This window comes from Canis lupus, chromosome 38, assembly GCF_011100685.1.
Source record: "Canis lupus familiaris isolate Mischka breed German Shepherd chromosome 38, alternate assembly UU_Cfam_GSD_1.0, whole genome shotgun sequence".
NCBI lineage: Eukaryota > Metazoa > Chordata > Mammalia > Carnivora > Canidae > Canis > Canis lupus.
Genome location: NC_049259.1, coordinates 5,331,399 through 5,343,715, shown reverse-complemented (window position 1 = coordinate 5,343,715; position 12,317 = coordinate 5,331,399).

Below are 12,317 nucleotides of genomic sequence, written 5' to 3'. Positions count from 1 at the left end.
TATAACAGGTTAACATTGTTTCTTGAAAATGTATTATTTATTATTTTTTCTATTTTTAAATTCTAAAATGGTAAGTATCAGTATATTAAACCCACTTAAACAAAAGCTTGTGGAATTCTTAAAACAAAAAGGTTGAAAAAAAAACAAACAAACAAAAAAAAAAAACCAAAAAAACAAAAAGGTTGAGAATGTAAGGATTTAAATAATCAGAGTAATAGGAAAAACTTAGGCAAGACTACAGGAAGAACAAATAGTGGAAACAGGAGTGAGCATGGCAAATGCTGATCCCTTTGAGGACACTGATGGGAGAGATTTACTGGGATGAATGGCTTATGTTTGAAGACAGTGGGAAATAAGACTGGGTGGGATAGGGCTAAAATATGTCTGAAATACCTAAAACAGCTGGGTTAAAAGTTTAAATATGATTTTATAATACTATATTTTCTGAGGCTGGGAAATACTCTGACTTAAATGGATTTAAAAACTGTATCTAGGGATCCCTGGGTGGCGCAGCGGTTTGGCGCCTGCCTTTGGCCCAGGGCGCGGTCCTGGAGACCCGGGATCGAATCCCACGTCGGGCTCCCGGTGCATGGAGCCTGCTTCTCCCTCTGCCTGTGTCTCTGCCTCTCTCTCTCTCTCTCACTGTGTGCCTATCATAAATAAATAAAAGTTTAAAAAAAAATTTTTAAAAAAAAATAAAAAAAAAAAATAAAAAAAAAAAACTGTATCTATCTTAAATAGGGAGCTGATAAGAACTATTATCAATGAAACTTATTATACGGATTGTTCTATGGAGATCAAGATATAGAGCGACTACGAATAGGATTAAGATGATGGTGATGTGGTGATGGGATTATGGAAATCTGGCCTAATTCTAGGCATATGGAAAATGTAAAATATGCTAAAACTTGCCTGAGTGCAGCAGATGCAAAAGAAACAATTAAAAGAGAATATAGGATTCTGCATATGGACTATTGGAATAGACACAAGTACATTTCTCTTATTCTGCGAGTAGCTTCTGACATACCTCACAAGTTTTACATATTTACTGATTCCAGAGCTGTCATTGGAAATGTTCTTTGATATTTTATTACACATTTTAGAATTCCTCTTGCCTAGGGATACAAAAGTTCAAGCGAGTTGTTGATTAAAATATTCTCTTCAAAGAGCAACACATTTACATTTTGCACAGCTACTCAATGATATTTCAGCATATGAATAATCGCCCAGTAAAAGTACACAAAATGACTGGATCATTGAAATTGAACCTAGGGTTGTACTCATAATATTTAACAATTTGTAGAATAGAAACACTGAACAAATAGAACAGAGTTGGTTTGAGGAATCTGCACATCCGTATCAGGGCAAACATTTGAATTTAAGCCATAGTCTCCACATAGATTAGCTCTGTGTCATCTATTTGAAGACCCTCTGGGAGATCTACTTGAAGGTGAAGTGACTATCCTAATGTTATTACCAAGTAAAATCATCATTCATGTGACTGAAAGTTACAGTCAAACAGGGTCTGTAATGGCCATGCAGTGAATAGTCATTAACTTCACTTTTACTCTGCTGGCTGAGAACACAATCATGCACTGCATTCATGTTAATATGCAGAAATTAACTGTAGCTTTTGGAATATAAGAACCCAGTGAAAGCCTCACTTCCTTAAAAATGATAGCATATATTTTTACCTGTGTTTGTGAGTGAAAGGAGATCAAGTCAGTGAGTGCTTAATCTCCTTTTAGATTCTATCTCAAAAAGAATGGTGTATTTTGGTGAAATTCAAAATTGCCACTCATGTCTGTTTATTGAAGAAAAAAACCCTGAGTCTAATTTAATTTTCTGCCTCTAACTCTTCTAGATGTGAACTATTTATTAGTTTTAGAGCAGACAGCTAGAACTATTGGATATCATAATTACAGAGGCCACCGCAACTGCGTCCACATGGTTACTCTGGGTCAATATTTTAATTTAAGTGACAGTTTAATATTGAGAAGTAATAATGGCATAGATGTTGAAAGTAGCGATGCTTTACCTGTTACATGCAGGGGTTAAAGACCAGCAATTCTGTTTGGGCTTGAATAAGCCTCTTGAATCCCTACCATCTTCATCTGTAAAATAAAAATTATAACAATACCTACCTAAGTTATCATGAGAGATACATTTATTTATGGAATATACATATAGATGTTAGATATATGACATATGATTGATAATAAGCATTTTTATATAGTATTATTTAATAAGTTTAAATGTTTTTTTATGAAAATCAAGGAGAATAATAATCATTCTCAGCAAAATTTTAATATACAGTCTTGCAGGCTTTTTTGTCTTTCTGATTCTCCTTCTACCTCACTCTTGTTCTGTCCCTTTTTCTATCCCCCATAACTTAAAGTTTCTGCTTACTGTAGTAAGTCTATAAATAAAAATTTCAGCAGTAGAGTCTTGAGGTGACTTGCTGGTAGTGGCAATATAAGATATATTCACTATTACTGAATTTGGCTGGAAGTATGTAAATACACAGTGAAACAACCTGCTTTCATGTGTAGTGATGTTCAACATATCTAAAGATAATGCTAGAGCAAAGTAGCATTGAAAATATCGGACTGACATATTTTTACCACAAGTGTAGACTGGCAGCCAGGAAACTATTAATTCCCTTTGCAACCACTTTCCTACACCTATGATTTTTATAAAAACCAAATTTATTTTTTAGGTTCTAAAAAATAAACCGAGTCTAATGATTCAGTCTATTTTGCAAAGCCTCTAAGAATATGATGAAATTTATGGAACCTCACAAAGAAAAAATGTGCACATGTATACAACAAATTATTTGTATGTGATGCTCTGGTTTTTAATGTCCCCTTGAAGGCCATCTGTATATTTGATCTGTATAGAGGAAGTAAAGCAGAGAAGACATACTCCAATGACTAATAAATATTTATAAACTAAAGTATTTAATAAAATTAAGCAATTTTACTTAATTTATATTATATGAAATATTGTATACACATTGCATAAATATAGTATTTTGAATTGTATGCAATATTACAAGCATATTGTAAATATAATAGTTGTGTATAAACATATGTAGGAATATACACAGATATATATGTATACATATAAAAATATGGAGAGATAGAAAAAGAGTATTAATCTGAGTAATGCAAACAGATTATCTTCACAAATTTCTCCATTATTCCTTAAATAATTGCTTTACCCCTGAATTTTATTTTATTAGACACATCATTTTAAATCAGATAATTTGCTATTCTTTAATGGAAAAAAAGATTCAATAATAACATTATATTTGGCAAGAACATATTACCAAATTAAATATATTCAGTTCATTATAGATGTAGAGTGGTACTTCAAACAGCTACATTCATGTTTTGCCTTTAGGCACTTTTGATTCTCAAGTGTGTATGTATTCACTGAGAATCGCTTCACGAGTTTGGTAATTCAGTTATGAAACATTAATTGATTCTCATTTCCGTATGTTAAACTGTTAACCCATATAGAAAATTTAATTGTTCCTAAAAGTGAAAATAACTATTCCGTATTCTAAAATTCTTCAAGTAATTAGGACAGGAAACAAGATATTAAAATATAATTTGTATTAATACTCTAATTCCTTTTGCCACCAGGACATGCACCTTTTTATCACTGAAACTCTATCACTGAAACAGCACTGGTTGTCCTTCTACAATGCTTGAGCATATTGTTTTGTCTACAAATATATCCTATTTTTCACTTGTATTTACCAGTAGCTTATCAGTTCCCTTTTTTAGTGCAGTAGTTTCACGTTACTGCTATATCAGAGTTAAAATGTGGTACTTTAGAATCAGAAGCCTGCTGCTGTCATTGGCAATGTGCAAAAGGCTCTGGCGGGTCCTCTCTTTTGAAAAACGTATCCCTTCAATGTAAAAAGCCTTAAGCGAATCTACAAAAGCCAAGGAAGCCTGAATAAAAGGGAATTGTGATGCTAGAGTTGGCACAATCATAGTGAGGCCTATTCATGTGGGAACAGCATATGTGACCCAAATGATAAAAGTTAGAAGCACACCAATGACTGCATTCTGAAAGTTAAATCCAAAGCAGTTACTTCATAAGTCAGTTTTTTCCCTGCAAATAATTGCATTTCATTATGCAACATACTTTGGAATGTTTATGCTTTAACTAAAAAGCAAAGAAAAAAAATTTGCTCCTCTAAAGAAGGCAGAGAAAACATACACTTCCTTATGTGAATATAGGAGTGATCCTTCATAGACATCAATCGCTAAAGTGTTAAATTAGAGCCTCATCACTCCTGTGGTGCCCATTTATGCCTCAGCTCAGATTCCTTTCTACTCAATCCAAGCCTACTGGAATATTCATTTTAGCATAAGCAAACAGAAGATTTGTCTCTTTAATATACCGTCAAAATTCAGGGGATGGAAAATTTTTACTTTCATATTCTGTTCTTTCACTGAGGCTGTGTTAGCTACTGGTACAAATTTGGTAATTTTCTCTTAACTTCACACTTACCAAGAAAATTACACATTTTAACAATAGTTATGGGTTTTTACGCATGCACATAATAAACTTTTGAAGATTTCAAACACCACTAATTATGTTTGAAGAAATAATGAATATATGTAAGGAAATGTATACATTACGTTCAATGAGTACAGCCTTTGGAAAAATGACAGAATTCTGATGGTAAATATTTGCAATTTATTTGTCTGCATTGTAACAATGAAGTGAAATATATTTTTCTAAGAAACTTTTCCTCAGAGGATTTGTCTGATATATTTTCTCCTAACAAATTTGGTTTTCTAACTATTTCAAAAAGCTTTATTAGACATATATTATAGAGCCAACAGTTGAAGTATATAATAGAATACTTTTTAGTGTATTCACTGAGTTGTACAACCATCATCCCCAAAAGAACGCTTATGCTTATTAGCAGACACATCCTCAGCTCTCGGCAACCACTCATCTCCTTTCTTTCTAGATTTGCCTAATCTACATTTTTAATATACATGGAGTCCAGCAATCTGTGGTCCTCTGTGACTGCTGTTATTTTTCACTCAGCATAATACTTTCTTTTTTTTTTTTTTTTAGCATAATACTTTCGAGGTTTATCCACATCTCATACATTTACTTGTATTTCTGAATAAGATTGAATTTATTGACATACCATTTTTTATTTATCCATTCATCAGTGGATGGATATTTAAACTTCTTCTAATTTTGGGCTATTGTGAATCGTATCGGCATGGGTATTTGGGTACAAGTTTTAAAGTAGTTGTTTGTTTTCATTTATCTTGTATGATTTCATTTCTCTTCGGTACAGATCCAGGATTGAAATAGCTGGGTTAGGGATCCCTGGGTGGCGCAGCGGTTTGGCGCCTGCCTTTGGCCCAGGGCGCGATCCTGGAGACCCGGGATCGAATCCCACATCGGGCTCCCGGCGCATGGAGCGTGCTTCTCCCTCTGCCTGTGTCTCTGCCTCTTTCTCTCTCTCTATGACTATCATGAATAAATAAATAAAATCTTTAAAAAAAAAAAAAAAAAGAAATAGCTGGGTTATATGGTAACTTTATGTTTGACTAAGGAACTGCCCAACTCTTTTCCAAAGAGCTTCAACTGTCTTACATTTTCATGGGCAATGTATGAGAGTTCAAATTTCTCCATGCCATCACAAATACTTGATATTTTATGTCTTTGATCATAGCAATATTGTTGGTGGAGGGGGGGGAGAATGATTTCTTTTTCTTTTTCTTTTTAAGATTGATTTATTTATTTATTTATTTATTTATTTATTTATTTATTTATTTATTTATTTATGATAGACACAGAGAGAGAGAGAGAGGCAGAGACACAGGAGGAGGGAGAAGCAGGCTCCATGCACCAGGAGCCCGACGTGGAACTCGATTCCGGGTCTCCAGGATCGCACCCTGGGCCAAAGGCAGGCGCTAAACCGCTGAGCCACCCAGGGATCCCCTGGAGGATGATTTCTTGTGAAGATCTCTTGTGGTTTGGTTTGCATTTTGATGATAGCTAACATCAAGCATGTTTTTATGTGCTTATTGTCCAGCTGTAAAATAGTTTTGCAGAAATGTCATTTACATTTGTTCATTTTTAATTGGATTGTGTTCTTTTGTTGAACTCTAAGAATTTTTAAATTTTTTTCTGAACTAATTCCTTTATCAGATATATGATTTTCAAAAATATTTTCCCACTTTACGGGTGATTATTGCCCTTTCTTGAAGTATCCCTTAAAGGTATCCTAAAAACTCAAAATTTTCTACATATGATTAAGTCCAATTTATTATTATTTTTTTCAGCAGATTGTGATTTTGGTGTCATAAGAACGTTTTGGCCTAAATCAATTTCATGATATTTAATCTTATGCTTTTTTTTTCTAAGAACTTTATAATCTTAGTTTATATATTTAGGTCTATGATTTCTTTTGCGTTCATGTCTACTTATGGTATAAAGAAGGTGTCCAATTTCTCTTAGACATATGTCTATGGATATGTACTTGTTTCAACACTATTTGTTCAAAAGACTATTATTTCCCCCATCAAATTGTCTTGGTACACTTCTCAGAAATTAATTGACCGTAATTGTAAAAGTTTAGTTCTGGACTCTCAGTGCTAGTCTGTCGATTTTTTTTTTTTTTTAACTCTCTTGGTATAATCACATTGAATTGATTGCTATTGTTTTATAGTAAATTTTGAAATCAGTAAGTGATTATCCTTCATCCCTGTTCTTTGCTGAGATTGTTTAGACTATTCTAACTGACTTTCCATTTCCAAATGAATTTTAGGATGAGTTCACCAATTTCTGAAAAAGAATCCACTGGAATTCTAACAGATATTGCATTAAATCTGTGGACAAACTTGAATCATTAATCAAATCACATTTAGTATTTTTATTGATAACTTGAATACATGTCTACCATATTACCTTTTGTTTTCTATGTCTCATATTTTTTTAATTCATCTGTTGCTCTTTTATTGTTTTCTTGTGCATTAAGTGGATGTTTTCGAGTGTAACATTTTAATTCCTCTAATGATTTTTAATTATGTACTTTGAGTTACTTTTTAAGAGTTACCCTAGGGCTCACAAAATAAATCTTATCAAAGTCTACCTCAGATTTATAATAATGTAATTTCAGTGAACTATAGAAATGCTATTCTTCTAAAGCTTTAATCCCTCTTTTATTTCATATGTTACAATTATTATTCATATATATATCATAAGATATATGTCATATATCAAAACGTTCATTGTTATTTATATTTATTTTATAAGATTTTATTTTCTATAAAGAAGTTAAGATAGGAGCATATTTTTAGTATATACTTATAGAGTTTGTTATCTTTACTATTGTTTATTTACCATTTTTCATCATATTTCTTCATGTTACTATCAGGTGTTATTTATTTGATTGCTCCAATATAGCTTATTCCCACCTAACTTTCTTGTTCTACTTTTGTCAAATACATTGCATATTTTATTTTATATGACTAACAATGCAATTATACACATAATGTTCTTGTTGGAGCTATTGAGTATGTTAGAACGGGGAAGAATATGCAATTATACTACTTTCTATGATTTTCTGTGTAATTTATTTATTGGTACTTTTTTTCTTACATAGCTTAGAATTCTATTTTTGTGTCACTTACTTTCAGCTTGAATATTAATTGTAATCTGGGCTTACCGGCAACAAATTCTTCAGTTTTCATTAATATATGAATGTTTATATTCCACTTTAATTTTTCAAAGACAGATTTTCTGGTTATTAGATTCTGGACTGAATTTTCTTAACATTTTGAATATGTCAACTTACTACCTTCAGGCCTCCATTTTTTTTTTTAATAAAAAGTTTGCTGATAATTTTCTTGGAATATTTTTGCATATTATGAGTGCTTTCAAGATTTTCTTTTTATTTATGGTTTTTGATATTTTGATTATGATGTATCAGGGTGTGCCTTTTGTTTTATTTATCTTTGAGTTCATTGAGCTTCTTGGGTGTATAAATTAATATTTTGTTTTGTTTTGTTTTTTTCAAGTATGAGAAGTGTAAGCCATTATCTATTCGCATACTTTTTACCTTTTTTTTTTTTTACCTCTCCCCTTTTATAGTTCTCCTATTGCATGTTAATTGACATATTTTATGGTGCCCCACATTTCTCTGAGGGTCTCTGTTCTGTCCTTTATCCTTCAGATTGAGCAATTTCTATCAACTGATTTTCAAGTCCACTGATTCTTTCCTTTGCCACTCAAGTCAACATTTGAGTCAGCCTAGTGAAAACTGCATTCCAGTAATTATACTTTTCAACTCCATGATTTCCATTTGGAAATACATATAATTTGTATTTAAATGATATTCTCTATTAAATGAGGCATGATCATCATACCTTGCTTTTCTTTATGATCTTTGAATATATATGTATATATTATTTTTTTAAGATTTTATTTATTTATTCATGAAAGACACAGAGAAAGGCAAAAACACAGGCAGAGGGAAAAGCAGACTTCATGCAGGGAGCCCAATGCAGGACTTGATCCAGGGACCCCAGGATCATGCGCTGGGCCCAAGGCAGATGCTCAACCACAGAGCCACCCAGGTGTCCCTTTGAATATATTTTTAGTAGCTATTTTTGTTTATTTGTTCTTTCCCACTCATCTCCCTACAAACCTCCCCTGAGGTAACCATCATTTGTTCTCTGTTAAGAGTCTGTTTCTTAGTTTCTCTCTCTCTTCTTTGCTTGTTTGTTTTGTTTCCTAAATTCCACATCATGTGATATTTGTCTTCCTCTGACTGACTTACTTTGCTTAGCATCATACTCTCTAGCTCCATCCATGTCATTGCAAATGGCAAGATTTCATTTTTTATGGTTGAATAATATTCCACTACCTCTTCTTTATCCATTTATCTGCCCATGAATACATGGTCTACTTCCATAATTTGGCAATTATAAATAATGCTCCAATAAACACAAGGATACATATATCCCTTTAAATTAGTGTTTTGTTTTTTGGGGGTAAATACCCAGTAGTGCAATTACTGAATCATAAGTAGTTCTATTTTTAATTTTTAAGGCAGCTCCATATTATTCTCCAAAGTGATTGCAACAGTTTGTGTTCCCATCAACAGTGCAAGAGGGTTCCCCTTTCCTGGATCCTTGGCAATATCTGTTGTTATTTATGTTTTTTATTTTAGCCATTCTGACAGGAGTGAGGTGATATCTCATTGTAGTTTTGACTTATATTTCCCTGTTGATCAGTGATGTTGAGCATCTTTTCATGTGTCTGTTGGCCATCTAGATGCTTGCTTTAGAGAAATGTCTATTCACATCTTCTATTTTTAATTGGATTTATGTTTTTTGGGTGCTGAGTTGTATACGTTTTTTATGTATTTTGGATATTAACCCTTTATTGGATATGTCACTTGCAAACATCTTCTCCTCTTCAGTAGGTTGCCTTTTAGTTTTGTTGATTTTTTTTTTCACTGTGCAGAAGCTTTTTCTTTTGATGCAGTCCCAATAGTTTATTTTTACTTTTGTTTCCTGTGCCTCAGAAGACATAACTAGAAAAATGTTGTTATGGACAAAGTAAAAAAAATTACTTCCTCTGGTCTCTTCTAGGATTTTAATGGTTTCCTGTCTCACATTTAGGCTTTTAATTCATTTGAAGTTTATTTTCATGTAAGGTGTGAGAAAGTGGTCCAGTTTTATTATTTTTGATGTAGCTGACCAGTTTTCCCAACACCATTTGCTGAAGAGACTGTATTTTTCCAATTGCATGTTCTTTCCTCCTTTGTTGAAGTTTAATTGACCATATAATTGTGGGTTTACATCTGGGCTTTCTATTCTATTCTATTGATCTATGTGTTTATGTTTGTGCCAGTACCATACTGTTTTGATTACTGCAGCTTTTTAATATAACTTGAAGTCTGGAATTGTGATACCTACAGTTTTGTTTTATTTTGTTTGTTTCCTTTTTGAGATTATATGGCTCTTCAGAGTCTTTTGTGGTTCCATACAAATTTAAGGATTATTTGTTCTAGTTCTATGAAAAATCCTCTTAGTAGTTCTTTTTTTTTTTTTTTTTTTTACTGATTTTATTTATTTTTTTTTTCTGGTTTAGGATTTTTTTTATAATAAATTTATTTTTTATTGGTGTTCAATTTACCAACATACAGAATAACACCCAGTGCTCATCCCGTCAAGTGCCCCACTCAGTGCCCGTCACCCACTCACCACCACCCCCACCCTCCTCCCCTTCCACCACCCCTAGTTCGTTTCCCAGAGTTAGGAGTCTTTATGTTCTGTCTCCCTTTCTGATATTTCCCACATATTTCTTCTCCCTTCCCTTATATTCCCTTTCACTATTATTTATATTCCCCAAATGAATGAGAACATACACTGTTTGTCCTTCTCCGACTGACTTACTTCACTCAGCATAATACCCTCCAGTTCCATCCACGTTGAAGCAAATGGCGGGTATTTGTCGTTTCTAATGGCTGAGTAATATTCCATTGTATACATAGACCACAGCTTCTTTATCCATTCATCTTTCGATGGACACCGAGGCTCCTTCCACAGTTTGGCTATTGTGGACATTGCTGCTAGAAACATCGGGGTGCAGGTGTCCCGGGGTTTCATTGCATCTGTATCTTTGGGGTAAATCCCCAACAGTGCATTGCTGGGTCGTAGGGCAGGTATATTTTTAACTCTTTGAGGAACCTCCACACAGTTCCAGAGTGGCTTTTTATTTATTTTGGAGAGGGAGAGGGAGAGATAGCAAGGGAGAGAGCATGAGCAGCCGGGAGAGGGAGAAGCAGGCTCCCCACTAAGCCAGAAGCCTGTGTGGGATTCAATCCCAGGACCCCAGGATCATGATCTGATCCGAAGGCTTAACCAGTTGAGCCACCCAGGCACCTCACTGCTGGTATTTTGATAGGGCTAGCATTCAATCTAGATTACTTTGGACTGTATTGGCATTTTAACAGTATTTGTTTTTCCAATCCATAGCAGGGAATGTCTTTCCATTTCTTTGTGTTGTCTTCAATTTCTTTCACCAAGGTTTTATTGTTTTCAGAATAGTCTTTCATCTCTTTTAGGTTAAGTTTATAACTAGGTATTCTTTTTTTTAAGATTTTATTTATTTATTCATGAAAGACACAGAGAGAGAGAGAAAGAGAGAGAGAGAGAGGCAGAGACACAGGCAGAGGGAGAAGCAGGCTCCATGCAGGGAGCCCAATGTGGGACTCGATCCCGGCTCTCCAGGATCAGGCCCTCGTCCGAAGGCAGGCTACACCTCTCAGAGTGTTACTCCTGCTGCATGAGCAAAGAGCTGGGAAGTTTGGTAGTCTCTGAGCTTTTTGCCATATCCCTTATAGAACATTTGACCTAACAGTAAGCTAGGAAAGGGTGATTGGGGTCCACTATTCTGAGTCTTCCATGGTTGGGTTAGAGCTTCTACCTTATAAGTGGGTGATGGATAGAGGAAGTAGGCCTAGACCTCTTACCTCCTCTTGCCTGTAATAACACTTTTGCCATATGGAGTTGGAGTAGATGAGAAAGGCTGGTAGCCTGCTCCTTTTGGAATAGGCCTAAACTGGAAGGTTAGATGAGAAGGGTTTCCCTTCTTCTTGGTAGTACCCACCTGGAGTAGAGTGCCTGACACTGAGCTGCCTGGGGGGATATGGTAAAAGGAGCTGGTTTGGCTTCAATGTCACTGACTCTCATTGTTCTTATGGATATTTAAGAGGATTTCTTGAGGGGTACCTGAGTGGCTCAGTCAGCATCTGCCTTTGGCATCATGATTCCGGGATCCAGGGATCCTGGCTGAGTAGGGAGCCCACTACTCCCTTTCCCTCTGTCCTTCCCCCCAATTTGTGTGTGCAGGCTATCTCAAATAAAAAAAAGTCTTTAAAAAAAAGAGGATTTCTTGAGTAAATGTTTCTATAGTTGCTTTATGCCCTGAAGGCAATCTCTAAACTCTTTAAGCAGTCATCCTTATGATAATTTGCATAAATTTTGGTTGTTTTGTTAGGAAGAGGGTCCACAGAGCTTGTAATACTCCCATTCTGGAAGTGATCTCTTCACCAATTTCTTTTTGAAGAGTTTCCCCACATACAAAATCTTTGCTTTCACCTTCCAACTGCCACAACATCAGATTTAGTCTTTATTTGAATAGGAATAAATGTTAAATAAGTAAGAATATATTTATATTTAAGATAAATATGTGGTGTGAGTTGTTATTGAAAATAGCTCACTCCCATCAGCCCTTTTTTTCCTTCTCTTCTT